Source organism: Phasianus colchicus, chromosome 1 (genome assembly GCF_987193195.1).
Source record: "Phasianus colchicus chromosome 1, bPhaCol1.hap1.1, whole genome shotgun sequence".
Taxonomy (NCBI): Eukaryota; Metazoa; Chordata; class Aves; order Galliformes; family Phasianidae; genus Phasianus; species Phasianus colchicus.
Genome location: NC_143436.1, coordinates 100,358,534 through 100,381,327, shown reverse-complemented (window position 1 = coordinate 100,381,327; position 22,794 = coordinate 100,358,534). Strand labels below are relative to the sequence as shown.

Sequence of the window (22,794 nt, the reverse complement as noted above, 5' to 3'; positions counted from 1 at the left end):
AAAGGTTAGGAGCTTGGGAGCAAAACTAAAAGATGAATAGAAATCTTTCTTTCTTTCTTTCTTTCTTTCTTTCTTTCTTTCTTTCTTTCTTTCTTTCTCTTTCTTTCTTTCTTTCTTTCTTTCTTTCTTTCTTTCTTTCTTTCTTTCTTTCTTTCTTTCTTTCTTTCTTTCTTTCTTTCTTTCTTTCTTTCTTTCTTTCTTTCTTTCTTTCTTCTGTTAGTCCTGCAGTTGATGTACTTGACAGTGTTATGCCTTGTTCTCTTCCCTCTTGTTTCCAGAGAAGGGAGAGTGTCTTGGTCCCCAGCACAACTCCATGAGCTAGGGTAGGCTCTCCTTGGAGCGAGGGTACTGGGGTCACAGTCCAAATGAAACTCATGGACCTTGTGTCTGAGGCAAAAGAGTAACAACATACAGTAATGCAGGGAAAAGTAGTGATAAGTGCTCCACTCTGGCAGTTGGTTGTGTTTTCAATGTTCCTTTGAAAACTAAGGATTGAAAGAGTAGCTGAAGACTGGCATATTTAGGTTTTGGTTTCTTTTTTAAGTATCATTTTTAAGTATCTTGGTGGCTCAGGAGCTGCTTCTGAGAGCTCAGATATCATTTGGACAATCGGTGCTCACAGGAAAGGGGCTTTATATTTCATTCAGTGTTAAAGGACAAGACTACCTGCCTAGCTGGGGAACTGATTAATTGTTGCTTGTCTGTACTTGTAGAATTATGGCCTGCTGGCTTTTCATGTTGTCTCCTCTGCCTTGCCTCTCCTACGAGGCCATGAATGTGAGAGGAGGGAAGGATGCTTTAGAGTTTATCAGTACCAGGCTGATAAATGCATGAACACAAATGTACTTCTCCTTTTTAAACTGGTCTGCATCCACAAATAAGCAGATTACAGTAAAGCATGGGGGGAAATTTCTATTTTTTTCATAGACAACAGTAATCATGAAAAGTAGATCATTTTCCAAAAGGCCTGCTTTGCCAAACACAAAATTTCTACATATTCACCGGTGTGAATCCAGTGCTGACATCCTAACAGGAACGGAACAAAATCTTTGTAGTCTAATTGTAGTGTTTATACTTTGTTCCTGCAGTAGCTGCTCAATATGTGACTGTGCCGATAAGCATTTATCAAGCTCTCTTTAGCAGAGGTATATGTTGGATTCTCCCTATGACACAGGATGAGAAAACTTTTTAAAAGCATTAAGGCTTCTGTGTTCTTAAAAATCTTCGGGTTTTGATGTTTCATATAGAATTCATATAAGATGATCGTATTAAAAGAAAAAAAAAAAAAAGAACCTTATGGCATTATTATTTTAGTTACATGAGAAGATGCTTTAGAACAGTCTGGTCCTCCTTCTCCTCTTTATATGCAAGTCCTATTTTTGCTGTTTACTTTTTGTTACACAGAAAAATCCCCTTAATTTCTTATCTAGGTTATGCCCCACAAAGGCTAGGCTGTGGTCCTGGATGTGATGTAAGGTGACATCCAGATCATGATCCCACTGCAAAGTTCAAACTTCCTCACCTTGTAGATATTCTTGGGGACTGACGAAGGCTGTGGGAGCAGGGTGGAGAACTGTCCTCCTCCCCTTGCAGCCATTGGCATTGAAGGAAAGCCTTGGTGCCATTCTTGTGCAGCAAGGCAGGACTGATGGAAACACATGCAGACCTTAATGGGACTGCAGATCCATTCTGCAGGCTGCTCCTTCAGGCAGATCTGGGAACCAGAGTAGAAACAGGAGGGTGAAAGGAAGTAGGAAGCTCTTCCTCTGTTCCACCACCTTTTTCTTCCTGGGCACTCACAGGGTCTTTGTGCCCTGGTGAGTAGAAACTGAAGTAGATGTGGACATTTCATTCTCATCCTTTGGCTGGAGCTTGGCAAGATTTACTTCCAGCCTGATTTGAGGGCAGGTTTACCCAGAAATGGTAGTGAGCTGAAATAAACTTCACACTCCCTCCAAGCCTCCGTACTTTAGCTCTGCAAATATATCCACAAGGCCAGAAGGGCAGGTGTGGGTCAGCAGCCTTTCCCAGTCATGTGAAAGCTATATGTGCTCTAAAACCACATCCCATTTTTTTTTTCTAATTCTTCCTTTTTTCTTTTCTTTTCTTTTTTTTTCTTCTTGCAGTATGTTGAGGATAAAACTGTAATGAGACATTAACACCAGACATGGGATTCTCATCAAATGTGCCCCCACTCTGAACTTATCTCTTGCTCTTTATTTTCATATCAATATTTTCTTCTTCTGTGTGTCCTTCTTAGCCTGCTCTCCTTACAGCCCAGCTGGTACTATTCATAATTGGCAGGCCATTCGGGGCTTAGGCAAAAATAGATAGAAATTAAAACATGACTGACTGACCACTCTCTCCCCTGCCTTGCACCTTCTGTAGATCATTCCATGTGTGGAAAATGAGTAGGAAATTATATCATTTTGAGCTGGTAAGGTTTTATGTATGCTTTGCAGGGACATAAATGAGCACAGAGAATATGTGGCTGGAACTCTAGAAACAGAACCAATAGTTTCTGTTAATGTTTGTGTGATGGTTTAAAGCCTTCTGCTTTTTGTATATTTTGTTCATTTAAATTATTTATAATGTTAATAATGCATCAATCTTCTATTCTGTCGCAGTAGGATACTATCATAAAAGCTAAAAATTAGGTATGTTATTACTCTATCTGCTAACAAAAGGAGACTGATTATTCTAGAAAGTGATATCTGGAGAGTATACTAATAATTTTAGATAGTGACTCACTCAGATAGTGAATGGGAACCAAAAAAGCGGAGGGGCTTTCAGGTTATTACAAGATCCGTAACAGCAGTTGCAGAAATCTCAACAGTGATTTAATAATGGAGAAGACTCTAAAACCATAAAATAAACAGTTTACAACAGTGCCTACCTGTAACAAGACTGATTAATAAAATGCTTTTGAAATGCTGATTATTAAGATGAAAGTGTAATAATTAGTCTGTTTCATTATCATCCAGCTTTCAGAACTGACAGTACAGCCTTTAACTCTATTTAGAAGGGATGGTGGTCAGAGAGAAGGCTGCCATAGAGACCCACTCATCCTTACTGCATAGATGAATATTGTGAGGGATAAACCCCAGAACAGAAGTCTAACAGAATCCTACTCCAGAATGCACAGATGACATGCTTCAGGTTGATTTGATACAATTTGTCTCACTTCTGAAAAATTGAAAATTCTGAGAAATGTTCAGCATGATTTTTTTATCTGTTTTATTTATTGTGAGGTGTTTAGATGTCTGTACCTAGCTCAAGGAGCAAGCAATTCCTTTTCTAGCAGGAGGTTGACAAAGGAGTCCATATTAAATATTCTAGATTGTCATCCTGTACATGGTCAAAGCTCCCAAAGTCTACATTTTGATAGCACTTCTGTACCAATGGCTTTTCTTAGAATTGACATCCAATTTCTCTTAAATGTCTTTAGGTCCAGCTGACCCGGGAGAAGGGAGTCTTAAGAATTTGTCCTTCATCCAACTATTGCAAAAACAAAATGAAGAACTCAACCCCTGCAAGTAAATTACTGGGTTTGGTATAAATGTCTGCAGACATTACGCTCAAAAAGCAACTGAAAGATGTGTGGCCAGACTTGTTCTGATTCTCCCCTCCCTTCTCCTAAGAATTATGGCTCAGAAAAGGATTTGTGGGATGGGCTTTGAATGGCTGTTATCAGAGCTTTCTGTCTTTACACGCACACTTTCTCATACATGCTTGCTGACATATTTGTTATACTCACTGCGTAATTGCTGCTCTGTACTGCATGGAGACCTTGATCTGCCACTGAAGCAACTACAGTTCCTGTGTTGAAAGTAGAAGCTTCTTTTTGAAGACTGACATAAAAGATCCTATTTTGCAGAAGGTAATGGATTTCAAAGCCATAAGGAAAGCTGTCAGTAGGATCAGGCTGAATATTGCCCTAAGGCACGCACATATCTTTTTCTTTTCTTTTCTTTTTAACTAATTATTATAGACTAAAGCTTCTCAAAACTTGGATTGTTAGGAATATCCTCGAAGTGGATTTGCTGGCAGGGGCTGGTGTGAAGGATCAAAGATGGGTAATAGACATTACTGCATGGACCAGCATCAAAGAACAGAGATCATGTTATGATGCAGAAATCGGCAACGATGTTTTGATTTGTTGTATAATCTATTTTGAATGCCTGTCAGAGCTCTGCTGTGACTGTTTTTGTTGAGCAGCGCTTACAGAATAGTTGACTGGTTTATCATGAAGTTGAAGGTATATATATCCTATGTTTGGCTTATTTTGAACTGAAAGCCCATTTTAACATGGAGTTAGCTTCATAGTCTTTGTTGCAAAGGAGGATGGAAATTTGAAGATGTGTGCACTTTCGATGGAAAATGAGGGTTCAGTGTGTTTGACAGTAATTCTTTTTACTTGTTTGGAGACTGTACTGAGTATGATAGATTATTGGACTGAAACAAAGGATAAAGAAGGAATTAGTGTCTGGTGGAGCTCTGTTGTTAAGTTGATGATTGACTTGTTTTGGGACTTGGCTTGCTTTCAGTATTTCTGATGCTGGAGAAACAGTTTTAAATAGTTTCTCTCTAGGTTTGTGCTTAGTGTTCAAGCATGCAGAAACGTTTTGAAAGGCATCTGTAATCCAAGCACTTAATAGGATAAACCAGAATGGAGATGGTACAACCTGAAGAACTCTCACAGAGGAGAGAAAGGGGGATGTGAGAAAATGGATGAACTGGAGAAAAGGCAATGAAATGACTCCTATGTGTTCCTCATCACCATGTTCTTCTGCCTTTTCTACCTTTTCAAGTGGTTGCTCTTGGTCCTGGTAAACCTACTGGCTTGGTTCCTGCTTTTCCTGTATGCTAGGATGCTTGCAAAAACTATGTTAAGTGAGAGATGGGGAAAGTATCTTCATATTTTTTGGTAGTGGGTGAATACCTGAAATACTCCAAGTGAAACACCTTGTAGACTCATCAGTTCACTGCCACACCTGAACTAATTTTCCTCATTCATATTGTTTTATTTACTGTGAGGAAGTCACCAGAAATTTTAATCTCTGCGTGGGAAAATGTTTAAATTATTCAAGTGACACTTTTCTTGGAATTACTGTCATCTTTATTCTGTATGTAATTATCAGCAAACTGATAATTGTAATTTTTGTAAATTGTTTGTACACTCACTTTTTATACATTAAACAATTTATGGTGTTTTACCACAGTCTTATAAATAGGAAAGAACAACCTAAAGACAGAAGAGAGACTCAGATTAGAGAATGATAGAAATACAAATTTAAAACAGCCACAGTTGGGCAGAAAATTCAAACATGAAAAAGTGCATCCCTCTTATTACAACCTAAGTGTTAATTACATAAGCTTAGTCTTTTATTACATCCCAGGTTTAATTGCAGAAAACAGGAGACGGGAAACCTAAGGCTTAACAGCCATATTTGTCAGAAGCTCTGGAATGAGATTCCTGTTAGGGGAGAAGGTAGGAAGTCAGCTCTCGTGAGGAATGTGTAAGAGAGATCGGGACATTCTGCCTCGACTGAGGGGAGAAGAGGAGCTCCTACCAGCAGCACATCAGCAAGCGCAGGCCAGAGCTGACTGTTAAGTATGATCTGATGGAGTGTTTTGCTGATTTCTCATTTTGTTTACTTTTTTACTTTCATCAAAGACTAAGTGTGATTTGTTTTTCTATAGTTCCGCCTTATAAATGTAGCTTTCCAATAATCAAGCTGAATTATTTGTAACAGGATGAAGCCTGCTAAACTGTGAATGGCCTTTTTATTTTTTTATAATGGTATTTATATTTCTGAGGTGGATTGGTAGCACTGAATGCCAGTTTTACAGAAGGAATGTTTTTTTGTAGATGTCAGCAATACAGAGGGAGAATAGTCATGAATATGAGTCGTAACATACTTGAGTCCCTACAGTATCTGAGGCAAAAATCTTTTCTGTTTATGGCTGGACTTTGCTACCAGTTTGTGGGCCCTGGGAATTCCTACCTTTCTGGCTTCAAAGCCCCTTATTCCATCCTTGACACATCCTGGCTCTGAGTATGACTACAAGGAGTGTTCATCTGCAGGTGGGAATTCATGGTCGAGCAGTCTTAGGCCTCGAGAAAGAACTAAGAGATCCTAGTAATTAAAAAACACAATTTTTCAAAGTGTTAATCTTGTCGGTTTTTGAATTTACAGAGCGTGGGATTACAAAAGGGCACAGAATACAACTCCTCTCTTCTGAATATTCTTAAATAACATCAGTATTTCTCTTCTATGTGTGGGGTCTCTCTCCTGCACAAGGCTTTCTCCACAAACTGGCTCCTGCAGTCAGCACCTTTTTGCTATGATTTCTCTCCACTCACCCCACGCTGGCCACTGAGGGACATGTCCTGCCTCAGCTAGATTATAAGGCTTATGATCCGCCCTGCTAGTTTCCTATACTGAATCCTGGCCTTCATTCATAGTCCAAGTTTATTTTCTTTGCCTTTAAATCCAATGGATTGCCCAGCTAGTATGAATTGAATCTATTCTTGTGTGTTCACTAAGTCTGAATAATGAACGCGTCCCTTTTTCCTCTCAACTTAGTATGAAGAAAAAAAGAGGCTTAAAAGCACATTAACTGAAAGTAGATTCCTTAGAATTTCAAGAATAAGGTTGTTATGTCTGTTGTAGGTTGTGGAGTGTGAGTTGTGAATTTTTGCCTCTAACAGTCTTCATTTTATATTTTGAATTCTTACTTCAAACAGAGCAATCCTACAGAATTTCTGAATAAAATCATTAAGCATTTTGATTAGCAATATTTCCTAATTACATTCATTAAAATCCTTGGCTGTCTTATTGGAAGTTAGAAGAACTATATCTCACAAAAAGGAGCAAGCTATAGACGTGATTAGACTTATCTCTTCATATTTCTTTTAAAAAGAATCAGGGTCCATGGTCAGGGAAGAATAGGAGAGAGTCAGGAGGTAGACTTAATTCCTAGGCCTAGCTGATTGGGCCACTCTACTGTTCCCCAAGCTGACGTACCTATGAATTGGATTCAGAAGACTACACAGAATCACAGAATGGCTGGTTTGGGATGGAACCTGTGGAGGCCATCTAGTCCAGCCTCCTTGTTCATTGTTCAAGGAGGGACATCTAATGCAGGCTGCTCAGAACTATACCCAAACAGCTTTTGAATATCTTCAAGTAGGAGACTCCACAATATCTCTGGACCACCTCCTCCGGTGCTCTGTCACCTGCACTGAAAGAAGCACTTCCTGATATTCAGAGGAAACTTGTTCCAGTTTGTGCCTGTTGCCTCTTGTCCTGGCACTGGGCACCACTGAAAAGAATTTTCTTTGCACCCTCTCATCAGACTTCATTCCATACGCCAAAGCATCCTTTGGATGCTATCCCTCTGCTGTTTCCAATGCAATTTTATAGTGGTTATTTGTGGTCTCCTTTTGTAGCACCTTGTATAAGGAAGTCCAGAAGGTCACAGGGAGAGACCAGTAAGTGACTCAGAAAAACAGTGTATGTGGAAATGGGAGATCTCAACCTTGTGGTTTGCCGTGGACTCAGTTCCCAGCTGAAAGGAGCATTAGATGACTGTCCATTCCCAGCTGAGCTAATGAGGCCAAAAGCTTGCTTTCTTTATACCCAATTACCAGTTAAGAAAAGAGTTTGTCCCTGCCATCTACTAGTTATCACTGCCATCTACTCCAATTCAGAGAAAAGCTGGATTCTCTACTCATACAGCACTAAAATTAGGTTATTGGTTTATTATGGATAAAGAAAATGAGAAATGTAATATGTGTTCATATTACACAACTTCCACTTCTGCATTACAAAATGTATCTGCAGCTGCAGCATGGTGAAATCTAGGCAGTTCTATCATATTTGGAGGCTTCTGCTTTTTTGTTTGGAATGTATCATTTTACCCTCAGCACAATATATTTGCCAGAAATAATAAAAAGCCATCCGTATTCACCTTGTGAAAGAGGTATGGAGAGAGCTTCTGTGTCCTCCCAGAATGGGGCACAAAGCAAGACTGGCTGACGCATTTGAGAAACAAGGCAGTGTTTCCATGTCTCTATCTCCTTTGCATAATCTGTAATATCTGAATTAAGTTTCATGACATATTAACACTTTGAAGCTGAGCCTAATATACTGTGTATAATACATTATGCATGACTTGGGCATCAGTTGTGCCAGAGCTTCAGCAGCTACAGACTTGAGAATGTCTCTCAGTGACAAAAATCTTAAATAATACTGAAATCAAATTCTGTTGGTATCATTTTATTTTGTATTCCTTGTCCAATTACAACCTCTTTTACTTACAAACTCATGTTCAAGACATCTAACTTCTTCTTCTCTCCTCCATGTACTTGTCATAAAGTACCCATTCCACATCTTTCATATTACAAATATCCCCATGGTGCTGCATGGTAATTTTAGTTTGTAACATCAGAAGTGTTAGGATTATGTTAGCTTTGCTGAGCCTGAGCACTATGATGTGAAAAAGAACAATGATGAACATTAACACTTATAATAATGATGTGCTACAAAGAAGGGTAAGAAGCAAAAAAAGGCAAACAAACAATGCCATGGTTTTTTTCTTCTTGTATATTCATATTTCATGCTTCTAAGCACAGCTAAGATATAACTTTTTTTTTAACGTATCTGATATTCTCTTGTAAACTATACGCTAGTCTGACATTGGATACGTATATTTATATATAGGCAAATATGCAGTCAGAGTTTTATTGGTCTTAATATAACTCATCTTAAGCCCAATTACTTTGTTTCAAAATTAGAGTCTCAGAACATATTAATTATGGAGGCATCCCCAGACAACATGGTTGTCTAAGGGGGATTTCTGCCCTTAACTCTGATTAGTGTTAATAGGAGCCATCCGTGTAAACTCCTAGAGGACCAGAAAGAGAAATCATTTTCTGCTAGTTATATTTTTATTTTTGGGTGTAGAACAATACTAAAGTGTTCTGGAAGTGATTTGGTAGAGGACTCAATAATGCTAGTCTGAAACCTTTCCTGGCAGAATCCTGTTGTGGATTCTGGCTCCAATAAATGTATTAAAATACTGTGTATTTTTAAGATTTTATACAAAATGACTTCTTGTTGTTAGATTGTTTTTATTTTTTGACCTCAATTATGACATTAGGGCATATCTCTTTTCTGGAAGTACTGGGATGAGGACTGATAGCATTGCATAAATAACGTCTACGTGACCTGGTGTTGTTTGCACTAATTAACCACTTGCTATGATTCTCCCACCTCAGATTACTCAGGAAGACCATCTACTTTGGAATGAGCAACAGGAACAATTATCAGAGAGGTTGCTTATGCTAGAAGTTAGATAAACTTAAAAGTTATTGGGCTTCTGTTGACTGAGGCCTCTGGGATCTAGTGTAAGCTAAGCATGCAATAATTAAAATAGTTTCTTAGTGATGTAGAATTTATGGCATCTTTTGATAATTCATCTCAGTAGCTAATTATACTTAAAACACTGCTTTTTATCTCCAGAATGAACTTGCAAATATTGGATTCTGTTGCATGTCTGCCCACTAATTTATAGTCTTCTGAATTATCTTCTTGCCTAGTCCCTTAAAGATTATAATCTTCTCTTTGAAGCAAAATACATTTTGTTCAATGTCTTGTTGAAAGGAGACTTCTCTTTTTCCAGAGCTAAGTCATTCTTGTTGCTCTTCTCTGCACTCCTTCCAAGTTTGTTTATTTATTTATTTTAATTAAAGGTATTGTAGTTTCCTAAAGGTGTATCTGCTTTGTTCACAGAGATGTTATGTTTTGCTTGACTTCAATCAGATTCACGTCTGTGACTGTCCCCAGCCATGCAAATGGCACACATCTTTGTTCTTTCCCTCACAAAAGTCCACTGTCTTTGATGAAGGGATGCAAAAAGCAGTCAAGTGTTAGCCAGAATCAACCAAAGGGCTTTATTGTTTAATATTATTCAGAAACTGTACCCAGAAGTAAGATAGAATCTGTTCCAAATGATCATGTCTAATCCTAGCAACAGCTAAACCTCATGATCATCATGGTAGATCCATGTGATGGGAGGGCAGCATTGCAGGGGTGAGGTGAGAAGGCATGTGCATTCTGAATGAGGGCACCTTAAGGAGAGAAGACCATGACGTGCTAGTCTGAAACAGCCAAACAATAAGGTGTAACATTCTTGTAGTAATGCCAACTGCTCTGCAGTCACAGAAAGGCTAGTGGTATTGCTATCAAGAACAATATCAACACAAGAAAAGTAATTCTGTCAAATTTCGTCAGTCCACTCTCTGCAAAGTATGCAAATCAAACTCTAGGATTAGATGAGTGATGATGCTTTCAAATTGATGAACTGAAGTTTGTGGGTAAACAAAGATATCTAAATAGGCAGCCATGGGCTTTGCACTAGAAAGCTCAGAAAATGCACAATCCCAGTGCCAGTTCAAATGGTTCAAATTCTCATGACTCAATTCATTCTTTTCCCTCCTGTCTTTCTACAGTAATTGAAAGTTTCTGTTTTTGTATTGTTCTGTTAACAAAAAGGAAGGAAAGGTGGGTGGGGTGGGGCATATGAAAGGAAAAAAAGGGGAAGAAAAGCTGACCACAGAGGAATGAAAAATAATTCACATTGAAAAGGTGGTGCTGATGAAAAATAGGAATAGTGTAACTGTGATGCCTCTGTCTGTGGATAAATTCTTTCAAACAGGCTGTAACAAATGCTTCTTTGCAGCCAAAGGCAATATAATTCTAGTATTTGTTTTACTCGACTTGAATTTGAAAAATTGTTCAGGAAACCTTTACTTTCTTCATCTTCTTTCCACACCATATTATTGTGACAGAAAAGATACAGCACTACATTGACAGTATCTTCTAATATATTTCTGTTCCTAGGTAAGATGCATATGTACATCTTCTACTTTTACTTCTGGCACAAAATATAGTACTTTGCCCCTCTATTGAGGTCTTCACTTCTGTTTCTGTTCCTGATCAAAGTTTTAGGTCAGTGAAGACTAACAAATGGGTGACACACAAGTGAAAGGCACACGTGGCCTTGGATTACTTCTGTATGGATGTGCCGCGCTGCTTGCATGTTGGCATACTTATGGTAACGTATACAAGGGCCATGCATGGATACTACTCCAAAGTAAAAGCATTAGCAAAAAGCCTTAAAACAGCTGCAGCAGGCCTTTGAGATCCCATAACACCTTCTTAAAGTAAGGCTAGTCTCTGTGAGAGGACAAAAACTTTCCTACTACTATTTTATTTTTATTAAATAAAATTAAATGTTGCTGTAGGCTGAAAGCTTTGGTATCATCTCAAGAAGTGAGCTCTACAAAGGCTGGCCCCAGAATATTGCCTGCTTTCCGTAATTGCCACTGCTTATTACAACTGAGTCATTCAGAAGAGCGTGCACAACAAATGTCCGCGGTATTCAGAAGGTGCACAAAGTCTAACATTTGTTGTTTGTACTTTTTAATAGTTAATGTAACCCTATCAAGCTGGGTGGTGGGCTTTTGGCGGGGAGAGTGGGAGGAACACCACACCGCGCTTTAAAGCTTCACTAACAAAGAACTTTACTCAAGGAGGAGACGTTAATAAGTAATGAAACAAAGGATCTGTTATAGAGATTAAATGTGCATGTGTCCAAGTACAAAGTTCGTGTGGCAAAGTGCAGCTGTTGCTCCGCTCATGGCCCTCCACAGCCTCCGGACCTTGGGTTCAGAGTCTGCCTGCCTTCCTGTCACAGGGATGGCTGGGGCACGGCCTGGACAAAGTTCGAAGTTCAGTGTCTGGAGGCCTGCTGGCTCTGTCTGCTCACTGTCTGGCACCGCAGAGATGAGCCAGCGGTTGTTTTAAGATTATAAGCACAGTCAACAAAAACTTCCCATTCTTGTTCAGATGTGTCAGATTTCATTAGAGAAGGAACAGTTTGGGAAGGAGTGGCTGAATTGTTTAAAAATAATACACTGTACAATAGACTGACCTAAACAAAACCCACCGAAGGAACGTTAGTAGAATGAGGCACACAGGAAAAAGTGCATTTTCATTCTTCTTCCTCCCGAGATTTCTTTACATGAGATAAAATGAAGCAAAACATCTAATCCTCTGTATAGAAAGAGACAAAGCAAAACTCTTTCTAAAAGTTTTATTTTGTTTGAACTTACAAGGGGATCAGTTGATCCATGGGTTTCCTTCACGTCATGGTAACTGTTGCACTCTGTGGGGGTGAAGAGAACATGATATCAGAGATATTCTGCTTTCAAATCCCCCTTTTTTTTCTTCTCCTCCAAAGCCTTTTGGTGGAGCTAACCCAACTTTCTCATTCAGAAGGACTAGATAGGCCCACTTACAAAACACACCTGTGTGTGCAGTTTTTTTCAGAGATCATAGAATGCCTTGGGTTGGAAGGGATCTCAGCCCCAGCCCCTGCTGTGGGCAGGGCTGCCCCCCACCAGCTCAGCTGCCCAGGGCCCCATCCAACCTGGCCTTGAGTGCCCGCAGGGATGGGGCACCACAGCTTCTCTGGGCAGCTGTGCCAGCGCCTCACCGACCTCTGAGGAAAGAATTTTGAGTGAAGAATTTTCTCCTAAGATCTAATCTGAACCTCCCCTCCTTTGGTTTAAAACCATTCCCCCTTGTCCTATCACTATTGATGCATGGAAAAAAATTGATTTCTCCCCTGTTTATAATCTCCCTTTAAATACGGGAAGGCTGCAATGAGGTCTCCCTGGGGCCTTCTCTTTTCCAGGCTAAGCAAGCCCAACTCCCTCAGCCTGACTCTGTAGGAGAGGTTTTCAATTAGCTGTGGTCATATCAAAGGCTCTTCTACTCAAGCACATTCTGAATGAGAACAGAAACCTCAGCACTGACACCTGAGAGCAAAGGTTGATACAAATACTCGTGAAGGAATTTATATTTCAGGCAATGCTGTAGCTGTATTGCAGATGGAGAAAAGTCTTCTGTTTGCTGCCATATCCTTTCTCAAGGAAAGGATGGGAAACCATGGGTGGTAAACCGTGGCACCAGTGCTCAGTGCCCATGGCATGCTGTAGGCCTGAGCAGACTGCTGCTGTCTCACTGCCTGAAAGGAACATGGATATTCAGAAAGCTTTCTCTGACAGCAGAGGTTATCCCTGTTTGTATCATAGCTTTTGTTTCTCTGGGTTCAGTACACTGAACTGTTGAGAGCCACAATTAAAACCAGGACATGAGGAAGGACCAGAGTAGCCAGAAACATTATTTCTGCACTAAAAAAACTTATGTTTAGATAATAAGATGTTTTTCCTTTCCTGCAGATGTTCAGAAGTCTATCAAACACCACAGGACAGAGGATCCTTTCTCTGATGATTTATTCCTAACCTTCTATTATTACTCTAGATCTAACCTTCCTCTTTTGATCAATTAATTGAGGTTAATCAGAGACAAAACATCTTCTGATGATTAGGAGCCCATGGCGCTACAGATAACACTCCAGACTGAGTGTTGCATGGTTTCAGATGGGCATATGAGCTTAGTGGTGATATTACCTCCTTTTCTGGACCTTCCTCCAACATTAGGCAGTATTTTTGGCCGGGAAGGATATGTAGAAGGAGGATATGTAAAAGGAACTGCACTTCTGCTGTTCCATTCCTATCCTGGGATAAGGAAACGTAGTGTTTGTTTTTTTTTCCTATTACTTTGTTGTCTCCATACAACAACTATAGTGAACAAATTGAGATCTGAGACTCGTAGTAAGTAGGGACTCTTGTACATATCTGTAATTAGTTTGGTTTGCACTCATACATACTCTTGACTAGCAGCACCTCTGAATAATGATTTCTGTGACTGCTACTGCCAAACCAAATTTTCATCCTATTCCATTTGTCACATCTTTGGCATCTCTTTGCTAGACTTATTATACCTGGACTTAAAATCTCTGTTTACTAAGAAACTCTGACTAGTGTCACTACTCTCCCCAGCATTATAAACTACGGCAAACATTAAAGACAAGGAGAAGATGGTGAAATTAACAGGTGTAAAGCACGTATATTGTTCACTGCACTATGGGAATTCCTTTAGATGACACAGTTCTGCTAGATGGTAACTGCAAATTTGATCCTTGGCTTGCCTCTTTCTAAAAGATGGCCCATTCAGGCTATTGCCTACTATGGAGTAAGTTTCTTTCATTTTTTTCTCTTGGCATTGGCCATATTTTATTAAAAATAAGGGAAGGTATAATGGGAGGATGAGAAGAGTTTGTACAGCCCTCCAGTTAGTAAGGCTGCATTGACTAAGGCGGCAGACTGAAGTTTAGGTACACAATCCAAATTGGGCAAAGTAGAAACTTAGACCAGGTTTGCAAAGCAGCAACTATGCTGGTTGTTGGCTCTGCTGAAGTAGATGGTGAATGTTTGTGCTTCCTCTTCCCACCACACCAACTCCCAGTTTTCATGACAGTGCTTGTGTCAGTTGGTCTGAAAGAAAGACTTGAGGTAGAGATATAATAATACAGAGGAAAATGATTTGCTGCTTGTTTGGTTTAGTTTGGTTAGATTTTTTTTTCTTTTTTTTTTTTCCCTAGTTCTATCTGCTTTTGTTTAAAACTGTTTATTTGCCTTCTCAGCAGACAGGTAGTTTCAGAATCATTTCACCTGCTGCTGATCTGAACCAGGAACCAGACCCTGGAGTAGGACTGTGTGCTGGTACTGGTTGGCTGCAGATCTACTGGGATCTTAGCACAGACAGAGAGCTAGTAGGTAAGTAGAAATCAGAATTTATTCAAGGGGCTGAGGCTCTTAATGGAGAGGAATACTTTTGCCACTTGCATATCTCCAAAGAAAAATATTCCATGTAATGGTGTGTGCATGCAAATATGATTTGATTTTTTTTTCTGTTTTGAAACTTAGTTGCAGTAAGAACACATGCCTGTCAGTTGCTTTATTTACAGTTTACACACTCTCTTGCCCCTTTCTCACCCCTTCAAATAAGACTATCAGAAAAGCCCTCCTTCGGTTTAGCTTCCCTCTTCTCATTTAAATTCAGATGTCTTAACAAAATAAAGAGGAATTTCCTTTGGCATGAATACTGGTAGAAAACAAACAAGATTAGTGCAAAATAGGATTGGCACAACTGCCCTTGGGGTGCCATGTTCTATTTGTTTCAAATTTGTTGTTGTTGCTCCTGTTCTTGCTCTCCTCTTCAGAAATATTCCTTTCTGCATGTCTTCTGCTATCAATCTTGTCTGCACTCCACGCTGGCATGGTGGAGCAAGAGGGCTTGTCTGCAGCTGAAGTTTTACTGCTTTATTTTGCTGGCGTAGTGAAGGCAAACTCTCCAACCTCCTCCCCCCTCCTTGCTCCTTTCCCAGTGCAGGTTGTGTTGTATCAGGAAGGAGGTACTTGTACGCATATTTATGATGCTTTGTAAAGCAAACTGACATCTATTGTTTGATGCCATATTTATGCAGTAAAACTGTTTATGCATGAAGACTTTCAGTGACATAACTACTTATTTTAAATATATGTATATATATACATACAGGATTTTTAAAAAGATACTTTGGGTAAATGTCAAGAGAAATATTTGAGTGTTTCACTGCTTTATACATTGGTAACAGTGAAACTGAGAGTAGAGAACACATATTTACAAAATAAGAAGGAAAGAGGAAATTAAAATTAAGAGGTACTTGTAAGTATACATACATTAACTAAGTAAGAACTTCAACAAACTTCTTCAAAAAATTGGTCAAATAGCCCTTCTATTCAGGCTGCATTTTTCACCATCCAGAACCTCATGTTTTTGTGCCTTGGTCATATTGCACAGCCTATTCTATGTAAAACAATGATTGAAATATTTCCCTACCAAAAAATCCAAAACAAAATAATCAAATTTTCCTACAATTTGTTAACTAAGGCGTGATATTGGCAAGAGTTTTAAATCTCTTTATTTCTTGCCAATATCTCTTTCACTGTTGCACTCTGGGATCGATCCTTTGCTCCCCAGAGTGCTTGCTGCTCAACTGTCAGCGTAGTGTTGATCTGTGGAGAATTTTCCAACTTTTTAGACATAACTGAAAATTTATGTGCTAAGTTCAACTCGATATATTACATGACATATACACAGCAGTGCAGACGCCATGATGGAGACAGAGAGACTAACTGTCTGTCTTGCCAAATATCTCAGCAGTCCTAGAACAGAATAAGCTTCCTAATGCACGGCGTATATGACAACAAGATGTGCTGACTTTTTGATGTATTTGTGTATAAAGTTCCTATTAAAACCCCTGCCTCAGAATGAAAGTTTGATACAGCTGGGTATGTAGTGTGCTTCTGACACCTGTTACAGATGGAAGGGAGAACACTGGGGCATGTTAGTATGTCATCAGCCTGCTGATGGGCACTGTGAAGACCCAAAGGAGCGAGCAAGTGTTTTCCTTGTAACTTTTAAGGCATCTGCTTGCCTTGGATGACTTTCATAATGCAACTTAAACTAACTAGCTAGTTAGCCTTTGTGCATTTACACAAATTATAATATTTTTATATATTTATTGCATTTCAAAACTTGGTACTGTTTCTTATGCTGAATGAAGAAAATACCCTTTGGAAATAAACTATAACATTATTTGATCTGGCTGAGAGTCTGACAAGTGAGCATTACACAAGCAGTAGGTATTCAGATTTATTGCTATGGCTATTTACTGAAACACACACATAATAGTCTCTAAGAACATATGATAGATTTAAAAATGTGTTTGATTTTTTATTCATATCCATTTTGTAGAACTAATTTAAATTGTAGTTAAATTGTTTTGGTTTATCTGGTTTTAGTTATTGGCTGAAGAAGTGGAGTGAGGAGAAAATAATGGGTTAACTTTAGTGTTAAGATGTATCTTTTTACTTAAATACTAAACAAAGCAGACAATGCCTTGAATTAAATATAAGCCAATTGATTTTTCATGGATTTCATCTGAGCTTTAGTTCAATGACACTTTGATTTCTTTTCCAAAATACCAGATCAATTTATGTGAAGGGTACGCTGTAGGTTTGAATTTAAGTTTCAGTTCTCTATATTGAATATACTTTCTGTGTGGATGATGGTAGCTTGGAATAGTAGTGATGCAGGGCTTGCTTACCTTGACTGGCTGTCACCAGCTGTGGCACAGCTATTTACTGGCACAGCAAACAAAACAGTCCAGGGGCATACCCGTAGAATAGAGCAAAAAAACCTGGAACAACAACTCAAATTAGCCTTGTAATAAAATGATGCAGGCAAAAAGGCTTTCATTCCTATATTTCTTCATTTCTGTTTCTTTGTGTGGAATTCAGTAAGTGTTTCTGGGTACAGTAGGTTTGACTTGTATGAAGTAACTGCTAACATCTGCACAAAACTAAGAAGAAATCAACCCCTTGAAGCACTTTGTGTGTGCAACAAGGGCGTGTGTATTTTAACTTTATACATTCCCTCTTCATTTAGTAAAAGTAGTTTTCACATAAAGAAAATAAAAACAATGCAGCTTAAGCACTTTGTCTCTAATTGTCATTAGATTTTGCTTTTCTATAATTACATACCATTTTTTCTCCCTAATTTGCTATTGACTTCAGTGGCAAGGAGCTAATGGAAAGAAAGTGGCTCTGAAAAATCTATCCAATGTTTCCTGTGCATCAGTTCAGCTTCTAAGCTGCAAAGCCATTCCAATATTCCTGATTTTAGCCAAGGCAACAGGGCAAAACTCCTTCCATTGAGAAGAGGGGGAAAAAAAAGGAAGCCATGGGACTCTTAATGATCAAGCAGAGATGATAGGACCTTGGCATATGAAAAACCCTAATGTAGTAAATCAAAGCAGGCTGTCCTAAGTGTAGTAATATTTTTATGCTAATAAATTAGTGTCATAAGTGATTTGTCAGTAAGATGTAGAATATGCTATGAAGGAAGTCAGGCAATATTTTTCTTTCACGTAGAAAAATAGAGTGAGGTCATAGCAAAATCCTCAACAATATTTTTTTGAAGATAGTTGCTGTTTGTCTGATTCACAACATATTTAAATTCTCATTTGCCTTATATACATAAAACAGATGTAACAATTTAGTATAGTTTAATGACAACTGTTATGGCAAGGAGCTGCACTGGGGAACACATCAGTGCAGGAGCATGGAGTCTTCTGAAACAGTGGCTCCAAAATTCAAGAGAAGCTCATGGCTCATTCTACCCTTTCTTCTCAGAGGAATGTGCCTCCCAGCTGCCGCTTTTGATTTCTCACTCAGAGGCACTTCAATTTTGGAGCCAGCGCAGGATGGAATTTGAACTTGGGCTTAGGATGTTGTACTATAGGGCTTAGGACAGCCCTGGATCAATCTGCTGCTCAGCTGGTTGGTTGGGGCTATGACAGCCACCTCATCCCATAGTCCCTCCTATGTGTACAGGCCATAGTCCTTCACGCTGGTATGTATGCCATCCCTCACAAAAGCTATTGTACAGTAACTTGTACTCCTGCACACCAGCCCCTCCAACTCCAAGTCCTTCTTCATTTGTTTGTCATTTGTAGCCATGCTTCAGCCCCTTAAATCTAGAAAATGCTGCATACTGCCCAGGAACAGATGAAACGTGTGCTGTTTCCCCTCAACCTGATGCAGTCCAACATGACAGAGACCTGTTTCCTTTTCCAACTTCTTTTGTTTCCCAAACTGCTTTGCTCCACAAAGAATGTGCAGCTTCCCCAGAGACAACAGCACTCTCAAGGAGGAAGAGAGGCATTCAGGGCCTGGATTTTTCCTGGTCCTTGCATGAACTGTGCAAGGGGCAAGGAGAGCTGCCCACACTCATGTGCTAGCAGTCCAGTAGTGTAAAGGTCTCTGACTCAGCAAGATGAAGGCATTAGCCCAAGGTAAAGAAAACTTTTCACTGAGGAAATCCAAAGGGACAGGATTTATTCTTTATCTTTTAATCTCTACTTTTCATGTTGGGTCCTATAGTGTACAACTTTCCTCCGCTGCTACTCCACACAGACAAAATCACAGATGGAAGTCCAGTCTGACAATTTGGCATCACTCTCTGCAGTGACAGTCAGCCTTAGGAAGGTCAAGGGCTTATCAAAGCTCAGAAGATCCGTACTAGTGCAACATTATTTTAATTCATTTCTGCTTTTAAGAGATTCTAAAGGTGCATATTAGTAATTAATTTAAAAGTGGTATGCGGATGTAAAGCTCCTGCAAGTTGCTGGCTCAGCAGCAGCAGAAAATGGTGGCCTTCTGTTACTATTTGTCTAACGGGTATAATATTGAGAAAAGTGTTTCTGTGTCTCTCAATACCCAGTCAGTTTGGGTGGGTAGAAAGCTGGTCTGTTTGCTTTATTTTTCCTGGAAAAAATTTCTGCAGTTGCAAGTATCTTGTTACAGGAAGATACTCTTCTACTGACATTTGTTTTACTATCCATTTGGATTTTCTTGTAGATATGGGTGAGGTACATGAATATTAATCTTTTTTTAATCCTGAAAGGTTTTTAAACTTTTTCACCTCACTCTCAGGCCCATAGTTCCCACTCTCCAAATCATAAGGGTCAAAATGATTTAACCTAGATTCTGTTCTAAGAAACTGTGATGCAGATAGAAGGATTTTTATATGGACTCAGCATCTGCAAGAGAAAGTCCACTACAGCGAGCTGTCAGATTTGTGAGAGCCAAGGGAAAATGCTCTCACGAGCTCACTGTGCCTGCTGGCTAATGCAGACTGTGCATCCATCAGCACTGGGGTGGTAGATGGCCGGCCCATTTGCAGCATGATTAATACAGATACATACCGCATGTACCATTCACACAGACACATCAGTTGCCTCATCTTCACATTATCCTCTGTATTGTGAACCTGGGATAAAACCTTTTTCTGCAGCAGTAAATCAGCTCCTCAGCACTTGGGATGTTTTTAAGGAGTTAGCTGGTGTATGACCACCCGTGACTCAGAAATGGGTCTCTGAGGCAGAACCTGACCACATCCTTTCACGCATCGTACTGTACATTTTCAGAACCATCTCTGCATTGTGCCCTGTTATTTTACTTCTCATAGGTTTCTAATTTCTGTTCGTGATTTCTGGCTGATACTTATTCCTGTCTCTGGCTGCTGACCCTTGGTTTGACTTTCTGGTTCCTGGTTTTTGGCCATGAATGTTCGGCTCCTTTCCCAGTTCTGGATAGGAGCCCTAACCTTTGGGCTGAATAGCCCATGCTCTAGTCTGTAATCCTAGAAGGCCACCAGGTCATCTGTAGTAGACTGTATTCTATTCTATAACAAATTAAATGTAAAATGGTCAATATATTAACTTTTTAGGCCATCTTTTTTTTTTTTACAATTACAGCTACTTATTTTTAACCTGGTCCTCCATTGGTATTTTACTAAATTGGTAAATATGACTTCTTTCTCTTTCTCTCATGTTGTGCTTAATGGCCGTTCTTTCTTTGGGGAGAATATAATCATATTTCTGGCAGTAGAGTGAGTGAATAGAACCATCAGCAAATATACAAATTTCAGATTGGTGGCTACAAGTCTGATAAGATCCAAAAGGAAAGGCAATAGTGTCAGAATATTGCAAACTTTTGGGTTTTTTTGTACATGAAATATTATAAACCTTATTGATATACTGTATACTTACTCCTCTTTTTCTTCTGGAAGTTCATAATGTCATTTCATCACACAACACAAGAGTTTGAGCATAAACTCAAATGCATAAAGTAATTTTTGTTATAGTCTTGTCATAGAAAAATCAGTGAAAAAAATGAGATAGAAAATTGACAAAGTATGAGGGAAAATTCAAGACCAAAGAGGGAGAATTGAAGTCTGTAATGTATGTCAGTGTTCAGGTGCGAGAAGGGTCAAGTTGTTCTGACAAGAAAATTAATGGATCACGAATGCAAAGCTGAGTTCTAATGTGAACTTAAGGTTACATCTTAACCTGCTAGAAGGTAGCATGGATTAGGCAGCAGTATGGATCCAAGTGAAAGCACAACTGCTTTCATAGGCACTAAATATGTTATACACATCTTGCAAGGATTTTGTAACATAGGCATACATATATGTACACACGCTTAACAGAAAATAACAATTATAAGATCTGTGTGGCTCACTGGGGATAAAAAACTCCATGTTGACGCAGAGTTTTTGCTTTGAAAAGTTTTGATAGGTATCTAAAATCAAAGTAATACCTGATCCACCCACCTTGCTTCTGTTTCAATGTTTGTGACAGTTGTCAATCTCAGAAAAATATTTGCTATTTTGCTTTAGCCTAAAAACAAGTTACAATCCCTTGTTCATCACTGTCTCATAGAAATATAATATTTCCTTAATGTTAGAGCTTAAATCAAGATCTTCAGATTTGGAGATATTCAGATCAATTTTTTATTCAACTACACAAATGTTCTTGCTTAATCTATCTTCTGTTTTTTGACAAGAAGAAATACACTTGATGATGATAATTTTCATGAATGTATATATATATATTTATTTTCTGAGGCAGGCTAGCTTAAGTAAGGGATAATGGGATGTTTGTGGAATTCAGCTAACAGGGACTCACTGGGACTCTACTTTGGTTAGTGTAAGAGAAGAGAATGCTGGAAAAAAGCAAGTGCAGTCTATTGCTTTGGTGTGTTTCTTCCAAATCTGATATGTTCATTAACATGATTTTATATGCTTTGTTACTCTGTCAGTACAGAGTAAAGAATCTGGTGAAATAAAACAAGTTCTTCAATCTGTTGTTCAGTTAAAATTTGTCACTGTAAAAGCTAGAGCAGAACATTAGGGCACAGCTTTTATTTAAATTGAGAATTTTTTACTTGGTATAAAGCTCCTTAATGGAACTGCCTGTGAACTGGTGTGACATTCACTGTGTGTAATGACATCAGTTTTCTTTTTTTTTTTTTCAAATGAATTAAAAATGGAAAGTACTTCCAGTACTTCTTGGTAAGTACCAAGAAGTCGGGTCCCTTGGTATTGCAGAGGTCCCTCCTCATTAGAGGCAGGTAATTTCCCTTACTCATACTGGCTGCCATTTAAAATCCCACCAACTACTTAAATAGCAAGATATTAATGAGGGATGCTACTGGAGTGTCAACTCTTAATTTGATAGTGTTTGATTCATCTGTTTTAAAATTGCGGAGAGTGAAGCTTCCATTATCTTACATCAGAGAAGATTTTTACAGGCAAGAAGATCTAATTCTTGCCTGGTTTCCCTTGATAGCCAATTGCCTTCCTTAAGTCTTCACCATTTACTTCTAGGTTAGTTCCCTGGCTTCACTTTAAATAATTTCTCTGATTCCTTGATATTCATACACTGCAGTTAGTTATATATAGACTCTTTTCATACTACCCCCATCCACTTAGCTGGTGAGTAGCCAAGTAATACATATTTAGCACTTTTAATTTTACCTCATAAATCAATCATTTTAGCTCCAAAATCAGCTACTTCTTTTTTTCTTAAAAGCATCATTCAACACAAAGAGTCCATTATGTATGCCTGTGAATAGTATATTAATTGTGCGGTTTCAATTATAAACAATGTTACATAATTAACTTCATACTGCTCACATATTGCTCACTTTGAAAATTGTACAACTACGATTTCTATAATGGTAGCTACAAGATGACAGCATTAATCTAAGCACTGTTGCTCTGAATTGTTGCCAGTAAAGCAAAGGCCTTTTAAAATCTGCAATTTCAGTAGAGAGAAAGTGTATTCCTTGCGCAGATTTATTACTTTAAGTAATTTTTCAAAGGTTTTCACCTTGTTTTCTATTGCCATGCACTAATTGTATAA

General features: G+C 38.8%; 1 protein-coding gene across 1 annotated transcript in view; it reads left to right on the top strand.

The window, feature by feature from the left end:
- NRIP1 (nuclear receptor interacting protein 1) overlaps positions 1-22,794 on the top strand; it is a 144,332-nt gene that overhangs the window by 41,521 nt on the left and 80,017 nt on the right. The window contains exon 2 of the mRNA XM_031612601.2: positions 14,623-14,755. The gene's annotated coding sequence lies outside the window, so the exon portion shown is untranslated. The remainder of the gene's footprint in view (positions 1-14,622; positions 14,756-22,794) is intronic.